Raw genomic sequence first — 14,005 nt, forward strand, 5'->3', positions numbered from 1 at the left:
CAGGAAAGAACGCAGTTTCCGATAAGCAATGCGAAAATAAATAGAAATTGCACTAGGAATATGATGCAAGAACGGAAGGCATATGCAACACACCTAAGGTGCAGACCATTTATTTCTTGCGGGGATTGGTTGTTATTGTTTGACTTCTTGAAAAAAGTGTTCGAGGAGGGAAGTAAAAAGGTAGTTTTAGTTAAAAAAAAAAACAATAAAAGATGAGACATCGAGTTGAAAAAGTTCTTATTCTTGCATGATGTTGAAAAAATGGTTTGTTATTGTAAGTCGGAGGAAAATGTTTGTTCCGAAAATAGTCCGCATTACCCCACAATTATAAATGGTCCATCATCAACTATATCTATTACAAAGCATTTATATTTTTAATGTTCACAATGTTCAGTAGGAAAAAAACATGTTACCCCTTTTAAACATTTTATTATAAACTCTGCAGAAAAAATAAGGACTGTCTGAAACCGAGCCACATCTTGCACATGCAGGGTGGCTCATACTATAAACCGAGCCATCATTTTTATGGCTGACTGGCTCTCAATTTACATCTTTTTCAGCGGAATTAGATAAACTAATTCACATATAACCTCTCTAGTTTAAGGGTAGAGTGCGTGTACATCGAAAACCGTTCGAAGACACGAAAGACTAAATGCGGAATACAGATTGACCAGCTGTTACAACTTTCCTAAATTATATTTCTATAAGTATTTCATATAAGATTTAAATAACATTGTCATATATGGAAGATCAATTATAATATTATGATTGAAGCATATTGTATCGATTTCTTCATGGTAAATTAGACTGAACAAATTGCCATTTGTGGTTTATTTTTTCTGTCTTAGTCATAGATAAATACAGTTGAAGGTCATGCACTTCAATCTGGTTTATGCATTCTAATAAACGTAATATGATAACGATATTAGACACACGTAAAAAAGTTCATGGTCAGATTAACATTGCCTTATGTTAGATGAAATGAAAAATTCAATTGATTTCACGTTTGTGTTCATGAGTGAAAGATGGAGACTTAAAGACCATAGGGTTATTATGATAATGTAGTCTTAGATGCATGATTTTTTAATTTGTTGTTAGTGACTTTGAACTAGCCGTCAGTTAACTGCGAGTACTCTCAGATCTGTTTCTAGGATCTTTTTGTTGGGATATTGTTGGCCATGTTCACCTGTATTTTTGTCCATCTGATGAGTTGAGCCTTTTCCAACTGATTTTTATAGTTCTTTCTTATGTTGTACTGTTACACCACTGTCCCAGGTTAGGAGGGGGAGATCCAGTTAACATGTTCAACCCCGCCATATTATGTAGGTATGTGCCTGTCCCAAGTCAGGAGCCTGTAATTCAGTGGTTGTCGTTTGTTTTTGTGTTACATATATTTGTTTTTCGTTCATTTTTTAAAATGAAGAAGGCCGTTAGTTTTATCGTGTGAATTGTTTTACAATGTTATTTCGGGGCCTTTAATAGCTGACTATGCGGTATTTGCTTTACTCATTGTTGAAGGCCGTACTGTGACCTATAGTTGTTAATTTCTGTGTTATTTTTCCCTTGTGGAGAGTTATCTCATTGGAAATCATACCTCATCTTCTTTTTTATATTATAATATTTGTCTATCAGGTTGATAACGAATATTTCAGTTTTGATAGACAACCCAAGAAGTCAACAGGTCTTTCTTTTGTCATTGGAAAACAACTGATATTTTTTGGTCTTTATATGGCCTTGACCTTCTACAAGTTTACCTCTACATTTATAGGGGTCTTCTTATGAATCCCATACCAAGTATTATAACTTGTTTTCAAGGTATTATCTAGAAACCAAAATTGACAGGAACGACAGGTTAAAAGGTTTATGTCCCTGTTACTACGTAGGGTGGCGTATGATAACAGGAACAGCAATAAAACCGCATTATCAGAGAGAGGACACGTGAACAGTATCATTACATTAATGATCGTACTGCAGTGCATGTGAACTGATATGAATATGTATGAATACAAATTACTGTCAAATACCAAAGTCCATATTATTCATATTAGTTAAGTTTACCACAAGCACGACTACAAAATAGCAAAATGTTGCATCAATACTAGCTTTGAAGTTTTTACCACATCCATTGTATTAAGCGTGTTGTACACACTCACGTCTAACAGGTGGCGGTGCTTTCTAAGTACTACACCAGGTCGTACAGTACATGCAATTTAACTTAGTACTTACGATAAATAGACAACGATATATGCATAATTTACTGTAAACAAAATGGCCTTGTATGAAACATATTTTATAATATTATGATCAATTCTGATAAGTGATTTGTTATTTTTGAGGCCTTCTTATGGGACTTATAATATATCGTCCAACTCTTATAATATACTAAAAATTATACATATCAAAAGGAGTTGGTTCAGTAAGACCCCATTTTGGCCCCAAAATATAGCAGTTTTACAAAATTGTGAAATTGTAATCTTTAAGCTATTTATTGGGAAAAAAAGAGGGACGAAAGATACCAAAGGGACAGTCAAACTCATAAATCTAAAACAAACTGACAACGCCATGGCTAAAAATGAAAAAGACAAACAGAAAAACAATAGAACACATGACACAACATAGAAAACTAAAGAATAAACAACACGAGCCCGAAAGTAGAATGCATCTGCTACAACAATATAGGCTTTTTTTGACAATACAATGTACAGATATCGGGTACTAGCATCATTAAGTCATGCTAAATAACTGAAATCTTTAATCTAAAATGAAAGTGGCCGCATTCGTGTCAGTCATTCATAATATTGAAATGTAAGTTGTAGTTGATGATAATACATATCATATATAAAGGTTGAGGATGAAAACGGATGTGGCCACTTTGATTTTTGACAAAAACCATCTGAAAAGTGACGTTTTTTGGCATATTTGATAGATTTTTCATATTTCAGCTTGAATTGGAGGCTTTTTAGGGACTAAATCAGTTAAAACTTTCACGAAAAGTAATCAGATTAATTGAAATAGACACTTTAGTGTTGAAAAGTGTCCAATATCTTTCGTTAGATGAACTTGAAATTTGAGGCCAAAATCGGCCCATTACCGGACCTACTCCTTTACTGAAAATTCATTGTCATCAAATCAGTGAATATTTCCCTTTTTACAAGTGGAAAAGAAAACGTTTTGATAAAAAGTATTCAAGAAAAAACTAGAATTAAAACAGAAATACCCGGCTATGAAACTATCATTTATTTAAGTATTTTTAGCTGTATACGTCACTCGAACACGTGACTCGAAGTGTTGTTCATGCACAAACCACTACTAGCTGTATACGTCACTTGAACACGTGACTCGAAGTGTTGCTTATGCACAAACCACTTCTAGCTGTATACGTCACTCGAACACGTGACTCGAAGTGTTGTTCATGCACAAACCACTACTAGCTGTATACGTCACTTGAACACGTGTCTCGAATTGTTGCTCATGCACAAACCACTTCTAGCTGTATACGTCACTCGAACACGTGAATCGAAGTTTTGCTAATGCATGTACAAACCCCTTCTAGCTGTGTTCGTCACTCGAACAAGTGACTCGAAGTGTTGTTTATGCACAAACCACTACTAGCTGTATACGTCACTTGAACACGTGACTCAAAGTGTTGTTCATGCACAAACCACTACTAGCTGTACATACGACACTCGAACACGTGACTCGAATTGTTGCTAATGCACAAACCACTACTAGCTGTATACGTCACTCGAACACGTGACTCGATGTGTTGCTCATGCACAAACCACTACTAGCTGTATACGTCACTCGAACACGCAAATTCTCTCAATATATTATATCTGCTGGAAGTCAGGAGAATTAAAATATCAACAAAGTAAAATCGAATTTATATATGCAGCAAATATTAACTCTTTTCAAATTTAAGAAACTAAGCAAAGTCAAATGATCCTCTGAACGTGGGAGAATCCTTGTAATAACTCTCCGAGCGGTCTATTAGTTGCCCGTAACAAATTATTTTTCCCTATAAAAAACCCTTAATTTTCAGTGAAATTAATGTTACACCCTCCATCCCGATTGACACCCCCCATCCCGATTGACATCTTAAGAAGTAACCTATTGTATAAACTCGTAGTTTATTCTCGTCCTGAAAAAATGAATAACACGCGTAAAGCAGACAACAACGGGACAACAACTAACGAGGGCATATTTATATTTGTTTTAACCAATAACTACATTTATAAACTTGTTTTAAGGAAATCAATGCTAGCACTGCATGCAATAATCCTATATCTACCAGTCATCAAATTGCCAAATATGAGAGTACAAGGATTACGGCTGTGTATTTTCTATAAAAATCTTGATTTATTTGCCACAAAATCCTCTCTTTCTATTAAATGCAATGGAACAGTAAAAAATAATGCTTTGCATCAAGTTACCCCTTGAAATATGTACAAAATTGCCTATCTCTATTATTCATTATATCTGTAGTTTTGATACAATTGAAGTTTGAAAAGTTCGTACAAAAATTGCTACAGAAGAGTACATAAACATATAATACAGCTCAATTCCCTAAAAGCAAAACAAAAAGGTTTAATACGAACTTTTCTAAATCCACGATATGTATATACGTAACTTAATATGCAACTGATTATGATCGGAATCTGAAATAAAAAGCGACAGACTTATAACTGGTAACACATGTAAACAACATTTAACGACAGTAAACATGTTTTCTTCCAAATATCTGTATATAGGACCTAACTAAGTACAAATTTGAAACAAATGATGATCAATTCTAGCATGTGGCAGGTGCATGTATCAACAACATGTAAAACTGATCTTTTAAAATAATTTACCAGTTACAATGTTGTAAACAGTCGCTCCTATTGATCTGTCTAGTAAATTTCTATGACATGTGAATAGTGGAAAACAAAGTAAAAATATGCTGCTTTCAATTAGAATCACTGCATTGACGACAACACTAGCTGTGCATTACTTTGGCATAAAGTATAGATTCTATTATGTAGTCTTTACGTACGTAAAAGTTCACATTGTAAGTCAAGGTCAGATGTCATATATACATCACCTTTGTTTAAGAAAAAAACCAATAGTAAACACTGAGAATAGTTTAAATCACATTGAATCTGTTATGTGTAGCGATACCTCTTTCTATATCGGTATAAGATAATGTATCTAACTAACATAGGGGAAGTGGTAGTCCAATTACATAGGCGGATCCAGGGGGACCTGGGAGCCTGGGGGTGAAAGGAAACTGGGTCAATTATACAGGGAATAACTCAGGCCAGATTATGAGAAGTTTTGGAACCGCCACTGAATCATAATCTGTCTTCTGAGGTTACTCTGTTTAATTAAGTTTTAATTTAAAAATAAGAGGTAATACTATTATTTCCAATGATTTAATTAACTATCGACAGAAGACCAAACTGACATAAATATAGGCAACAGTAGTATACCGCTGTTCGAAATGATACCAACAGTATGTTACAGTATCTAGCCGTCGTGTAATATTAACGCCACCCCACACCGATTTTTCGTCCATTTGTCGAACACATACCGCTTTCGAAGTACTTGAAGTTGGTTTTTTATTCTAGAAATGGTCTTGATAAGTACCATTTTATTTATTTTTTAATTATTTCTAAAATGTGACATTTGAATATTCATAATATCTAAACGTTTTTTTCTAAATAAGAATATACCTTACGAGATTTCGACATTCGTATTCGATTTTCCCCGTTTACACATTTTACGTGAAGGATAAACAAACGTCTTTAATAACCTGACGATACCATTTTATAATCTACTCTAGATGGAGGAAGATATGATGTTTTTTTTATGAGTTGTAAACCTTTCGTTTTTGAGCGATGCTGAGGTCCCTCGTAATGATATGGCCATAAGGATCATATATAGAATTCGATAATTCTTTCCTAGTATGTATGTTGATAAAGGACTTTCCTTTTTGAATTTTCCTCGGAGTTCACTATTTTTGGGATTTCACATTTTCCTCGGAGTTCAGTATTGTTGTGATTTTACAGTTTCCTCCTTAAACAACAACTAAACCGAAAATAAGGTAGATACGAATAAACAAACAACAAACAGACGACGGAAGAAGAAACAAACAGGATCAAGGTAGAACAGAATATACTTACTACAGACAGAGAAGAGGCAACGAAAAAAAGAGAACTAAAAAGAAATGACTACACAAACAACTAACAAACGAGAGGCGACAACTAAGCCGGGAACTAGATAGAAATGAATATGCAAACAGTAAACAGTCGAGAGGCGACGTCAAAACCGGGAACAAGATAGAAACCAATTTATACACAACAAACAGTCGCGAGGCGGCGACAAAACCGGGAACAAGATAGAAACCAATTTACACACAACAAACAGTCGCGAGGCGGCGACAAAACCGGGAACAAGATAGAAACGAATCTACAAACAACAAACACCCCAGAGGCGAGGACAAAACCGGGAACAAGATAGACACGAATCTACAAACAACAAAAATTCGAGAGGCGACGACAAAACATGGAACAAGATAGAAACCAATTTACAAACATCAAACACCCCAGAGGCGAGGACAAAACCGAGAACAAGATAGAAACCAATTTACACACAACAAACAGTCGCGAGGCGGCGACAAAACGGGGAACAAGATAGAAACGAATCTACAAACAACAAACATCCCAGAGGCGAGGACAAAACCGGGAACAAGATAGACACGAATCTACAAACAACAAACATTCGAGAGGCGACGACAAAACCGGGAACAAGATAGAAACGAATGTACAAACCGCAAACAACCCCGAGGCGAGGACAAAACCGAGAACAAGATAGAAACGAATGTGCAAACAAAAAACAGACGAGAGAAGACTACAAATCCAGGAACAAGATACAAACGAATCTACACACAACAAACAGTCAAGAGGCGACGACAAAACCGTGAACAAGATAGAAACGAATCTACAAACAACAAACAGTCGAGAGAATTCTAAAAAGACAAAAACCAGGAACAAGATAGGTAACAACAGACAGACAAGAGGCGAAAACGAAACCGGGAACGACATAGAAATTAATATACAAACAACAGACGAAATACGACGACAAAAACGAGAACAACATAGAAACGAATAAACACACAAAAAAACAGACGGGAGACAACAACAAAACCGGGAACAAAATAATAAGTAATCTACAATGAAAGACAGCTGAACTGCAACGACACATCCGGGAACAAGATAGAAACGAATTTACAAACAACAAACATACGAGAGCAGACTAAAAAACCAGGAACAAGATACAAACGAATCTACACACAACAAACAGTCAAGAGGCGACGACAAAACCGTGAACAAGATAGAAACGAATCTACAAACAAGAAATAGTCGAGAGGATAGACAAAAACCAGGAACAAGATAGGTAACAACAGACAGGCAAGAGGCGACAACGGAACCGGGAACGAGATAGAATTAATATGCAAACAACTAACAGACGAAATACGACGACAAAAACGAGAACAACATAGAAACGAATAAATACACAACAAACAGATGTGAGACAACAACAAAACCGAGAACAAAATAATAATTAATCTAAAATGAAAGACAGCTGAGAGGCAACGACACAACCGGGAACAAGATAGAATCGAATTTACAAACAGCAAACAGACGACAGGATAGACAAAAACCGGGAACATGATAGGGACAAAACTACCGTGAAATAACAAACATACGAGAGGCGACGACAAAACTGAGAACCAGACAGAAATGAATATACACAAAAAAAACAGATAATTGACGAAGCAACACACATTTAAAGTCATAAGAAACCTCAAATTCAAAAAAAAATATCCATATGTTTTTTATAACTAAATGGATAGTTTTCATTATACAACTTATGTACATATACTTTTTTCTGAGGAATATTCTTTAATTTGTCCACATTTAGAAGAAGTTTACTTATTTTTAATTGCTTGCTTCCAGGAAGCAATTCGTCAACATATTTTCCGTATGCATAATGACCCGACCGTAAACCTCCTCGTACAAATCCGGTGACCACAATACGCATTGATCTGTCACTGAAATAAACAAATATCTGATTATACATGTTAAACACGTGCTCAATTCCCAGGCTTTTTGTGATTTTTTTACTATAAGGTGACAATTGGTAAAACTCGGCTTCAAAACACGGCATTTAATGAGCAGCCATATTTGTTAAATCATAACAAGCAGAGAGAAAATAAATTGACGATTATATGATATATTTGCGAAAATAATGATACAATCGTGCACAGAGGACTAAGTTTATGATGTTTACATGCAATGGTTCAAGAATTGGACAAACATAATTTTTCACCACTCACTCGTTTCATATGACTTTAAATTACAAAGCATACATATGCCATTAATGTTTTGTGAAATGGCCGAAAGCCATACTTTTGGGAAAATTAAAGTCCTATAATTTTAGAACAATAAATCCAAATCTATAACTCATTTCGTCTGACAAGCTGTACACCGAAAATAAATGATATCTTTCTCGGAAAAGCCGTTGTAAACATATTTTGCATTTTTTGGACGCAACAGTTCGTTTGCATAATTTTATTTTTAGGTAGTAGTCCCCTAAATGTTGTTCACATGTTTGACATATGTAATATACTAAATGTCATAAAATTTAACGCAACAGCTTAAGCCAAATATCAAATCCATATATGCAGTTAAATCAGTAAATGGGAATTTTAAGGAGAATATTTGTCGATTGTAAATAACTAAGATTCTAAATGTCACCAGGTGTGTACTGCTGTTTGACCTGTAGTCGTCTTTCATTATATAACCACATTGATGTCTGTCCTTTCAACGATGATGTTTATCCTCCATGGCTATTCTACTATGGTATATTCCCCCTTGATATAGTCTATTACCCTCTCCCTTGATATCTTTTACTGCCCGTCCCTTAGTATCATCTTTTTACCAATTTATCCGATATATCACCTACCAATCCCATAGATTGAATTCCTTTTCCCCTCGAATGTGACGTCACCAAATGTGTATTTACCATGACGTACAAGACGGATGCCCTGCGTGGATCTTCTTAGCTTTTCTCAGCACCTGCCAAGATCATCATCTGTCACCTATCAACTCAATAGATTGCATTCATTTCCCCCTCCAATGTGACGTCACCAAAAGTGTTTTTACCATGATTAACAAGACGGGTGTCATGCGTGGATCTTCTTAGCCTTTCTCAGCACCTGCCAAGATCATCATCTGTCATCTATTAATCCGATAGATTGCATTGCTTTTCCCCTCGAATGTGACATTCCTCAATCTGTATTTACCATAATCAACAATACAGGTGATCTGAGTGGATCTTCTCACCTTTTTGCAACACCCGCCGAGATCATCTTCTTTCACCTATCAATCCCAAATATTGCATTCCTCTTTTCCTCGAATGTGACGTCACTAAATGTGTATTTACCATAATCAATACAGGTGCCCTGAGTGGGTCTTTTTAGCCTTTCGCAACACCCGCCGAGATCATCTTCTTTCACCTACTAATCCCAAAGATTGCATTCCTCTTTTTTTCGAATGTGACATCACCAAATGCGTATTTACCATAATCAACAAAACAGGTGCCCTGAGTGGATCTTCTTAACTTTTCGCAACACACGCCGAGATCATCTTCTTTCACTTATCAATCCCAAAGATTGCATTCCTCTTTTCTTCGAATGTGACATCACCTAATGTGTATTTACCATAATCAACATGATGGTTGCTCTTGGAGAATCTTCTAATCTTTTCGCAGCACCACTGAGATGATCATCTTCTATCATCTCTCAATCATATAGATTGCATTCCTCTTTCCTTCGAATGTAACATCAAGACCAACATAACGGGTTCTCTAAGTTAATTTTTCTATGCTTTTCGCAGCACCCGCCGAGATCATCATATGTCATATCAACCCAGTATATTCCATTCTTGTTTTCCCTCGAATGTGACCAAATGTGTATTTACCATAATCAACAAAACAGGTGCCCTGAGTGGATCTTCTTAACTTTTCGCAACACACGCCGAGATCATCTTTTTTCACTTATCAATCCCAAAGATTGCATTCCTCTTTTCTTCGAATGTGACATCACCTAATGTGTATTTACCATAATCAACATGATGGTTGCTCTTGGAGAATCTTCTAATCTTTTCGCAGCACCACTGAGATGATCATCTTCTATCATCTCTCAATCATATAGATTGCATTCCTCTATCCCTCGAATGTAACATCAAGACCAACATAACGGGTTCTCTAAGTTAATTTTTCTATGCTTTTCGCAGCACCCGCCGAGATCATCATATGTCATATCAACCCTATATATTCCATTCTTTTTTTCCCTCGAATGTGACCAAATGTGTATTTACCATAATCAACAAAACAGGTGCCCTGAGTGGATCTTCTTAGCTTTTCGCAACACGCGCCGAGATCATCTTCTTTCACTTATCAATCCCAAAGATTGCATTCCTCTTTTTCTTCGAATGTGACATCACCTAATGTGTATTTACCATAATCAACATGATGGTTGCTCTTGGAGAATCTTCTAATCTTTTCGCAGCACCACTGAGATGATCATCTTCTATCATCTCTCAATCATATAGATTGCATTCCTCTATCCCTCGAATGTAACATCAAGACCAACATAACGGGTGCTCTAAGTTAATTTTTCTATGCTTTTCGCAGCACCCGCCGAGATCATCATATGTCATATCAACCCTATATACTGTGGATTCATTATTATTCGTTGGATACCAATTTTCGTGGATTTCGTGGGAACAGACGAACCACGAAATTAAATGTTCAACGAAAACCAAATTTTCTATAAGCTTGTATGCAGATTTCTCCAAAACCACGAAATTAAATATCCACGGACATATAAGTTTTCCTCAATCCACGAAAATTGGTATCAATAAATGAATCCACAGTATTCCATTCTTTTTCCCCTCGAATGTGACCAAATGTGTAGTTACTCTGTTCAACAAGACGCCCTGAGTGAATCTGCTAAGCATCTCGCAACACCTGAGATTATCTTACGTTTTGGTAGGGTATTAGTTGCTCAGTCTGTATCTTTTATACTTCGGTTTGTTACATGGTGCGTTGTCAGTTTCTCTTCGACGTGTGGGGTTTGAATGTCTTTTTGTGGTATCTTCCTTATTTCTTTATTAAATACAAATGACAATATAAGACAATATAAGCCGTTTGGTAACTTTGTGTCGAATAGGCTACCTTAGGTTTATCAGGTTGATCAATGCCTCTTGAATCCTGAATTTAAGCATTCGATTTGTCGCAATTTAGACTGAAGGGATGGATCAACAAGGAAATGCAATATAGTTAGGGATATTATTATCTAATACGTAATATTATAGAGAAAACCCAATATGAAAAAAGTATCTTGTGTACATATAACTTGGACAAATGCTTTTGTTTTGAGTGTAATTACATCGGTAAGTCTGAACTTAAAAAAAGAGTTTTGCTTAAAAAGGAGAAAAGTAGAGTAACATATTCGCAAAACATCACATTTTCTTATGACTGTATATGAATATGGACACGTACACTACACGTAATGTGTTTATGTATAGGTTTTTAATAAGGTTAAAAACCTTTAATGGCTAGATTAGCAGTTTAATCGCGTTTTCAATCGCAGTAAAAAATATACTTCAATCTAGCCGATTTGTATAAATGCTCATAAATTTGCTCATTAAAAGGATTTTACTCCCTCAGATCACGAGCGTGTTGTTCCATGTTGTGTCATATATTGTCTCTTGTAATGATTATTTTGTAAAGAAGAAGACCTTGGTAAGTTAAAAGAAACTTGTGTCTACTCCATTGTCATTTTTCTTGTTTTGACTGGCAATGAGATAGGTTTGAAGTAAAGCATTTTTAAACACACATTTAGGCAAATCATAAGTTCATCTGTACTGTAACTTCTGTTTTATATATTTGGTCCAAGAGACACATACTTTCCGACAATTTAACAAAAAAATTGTTCCACGATACCGCAAGTTGATGAAAAGAAACAAAACAGAGAAAAAGACCCTTTTTTATATCATCGAAATATAAAGACAATATTTATTTAAACACAAAAAAACTCGTAAACAATACAGATTATTTTTGTTGTAGTTTACACCACCATTTCCTACCTTTAGTATTATGTCACTACACGACAACTTAAAATATTCTATTTCAGTTTAAATGGTTTAGATAAAAAAAAATGTTGCGCTAGTTTTTTTATTATGTCGACCGACCTTGATATAAAGTTCGTTGACACTGTTACGTTACATACGTTCATATCTTTATTAATGTTCATTATATAAATAGCTCACGAGGCACATAATTGGGGTAATCAAATACTTGGTTACTGTTGTATCTATCTAGTCACGTTAAGTAGAATAGTTTTGATCAACAGATTATGAGTACAATATTATACTGCGTATGCATTATATCTACTTATTTTTAAGTTCTTCTTAATTATTGGTTACAATCTTTAGAGGCCTAAGCGAGTGTAACATTTTAGTTCTAATGGTTTCTCTGGAAACGGGATTAGAAAAAACCTCGGCATAAGTGAATTTGTATTTTTTTATGAAGGAAAGCTTCGTAGACTAGGGGTAAATACAAAAAGATGCATGTGGTGTGATCTACACAGTAGACAAAATGACACAGATATATCAACAATAGGTCACCGTACGGCCTTCAACTATGAACAAAGCCCATATTGCAGTCAGCTGACATAAAGCTTATATATCCCACGCCAATCGGAAAAGATAAAAAGCTCAATCCAAGCATGTTCTGATAAAATCATTGATAAATCCGTGTTCGAGATTTGACGAAAAACGAAGGTGCTAACCAAGTGACAAGCAAGTGGTGACACTGAAGGTGCTAACCAAGTGACAAGCAAGTGGTGATACATGAATGGGTCAAAAACTGTATACATTAAGGTTCATTACCATTGATGGCATACCCAAAGATGGTATACTATAGATAGATACAACAGTTACAAAGTATTTGATTGTAAAAGTTTCGCGGAGTGGCACGAGAGATAACCTTTTAATTCAAATAAAGTTATATCCGTCATCTCCTGAAAAAAGAAACCTAGTACGAGCAAAACTGAAATGAACACGGAGATGAGACTATTCTGCAAGACCTACGTCTTTCCCTGTACAAAATTTATTAAACCTATTTATGACATTAGTACAAATGATTTTAAAAACTGGGACAAAACTTGAAAGCAGTGGAGATGAGACCAATCTGCAAGACCTACTTTTATCCTTGTACAAAAGTTATAAAACTATAATATATGACATGACTGGTCGTACTAAGTACAAATGATCTTAAAAACTAGGACAATACTGGAAAACAGTGGAGGTGAGATCACCCGGTAAAACTAAGACATTCATCCTTGGTACAATGAAACAAATTCAGGACATAACTGGTACAAACGATCAAATCTAAACATAGAATTAAAAAGAAATACAATACGGGATACGGAATAGGTTTTATATAAATCATTATGATACGTAGATTTGATATTACATGAATGGAGGTCTACATTGAGGAGAAATTTTAAAAGAGGTTTGCATTGAAGAAAAAAGTTAAAAGAAGATACATATGTTAAGGAGAAAAGTTGAAAGAAGATCTACATTGAAGAGAACGATTAAAACGATATCTACATTAAAGAGAAAAGTTTACAGAAAATCTGCATTGAAGAGAACAGTTTACAGAAAATCTGCATTGAAGAGAAAAACTCAAAGGAGATCAACAATGAAGAGAACAAGTTTAACTCTATAGATTTTGGTTAGGGGCAAGTTCTGCAGGCGAGAGATCGAGAAAATAAAAATGCAGTCAACAGAATGGTCAATAGAATCTCGAGAAGAACTTGCATCATCGTATTTGTTTTAAAATTTTGACAAATTCCTAAATAATTTTACAGCATAATAAACTAATAAAAAAA

This window comes from Mytilus trossulus, chromosome 6 (assembly GCF_036588685.1).
Source record: "Mytilus trossulus isolate FHL-02 chromosome 6, PNRI_Mtr1.1.1.hap1, whole genome shotgun sequence".
In the NCBI taxonomy this organism is placed as follows: Eukaryota; Metazoa; Mollusca; class Bivalvia; order Mytilida; family Mytilidae; genus Mytilus; species Mytilus trossulus.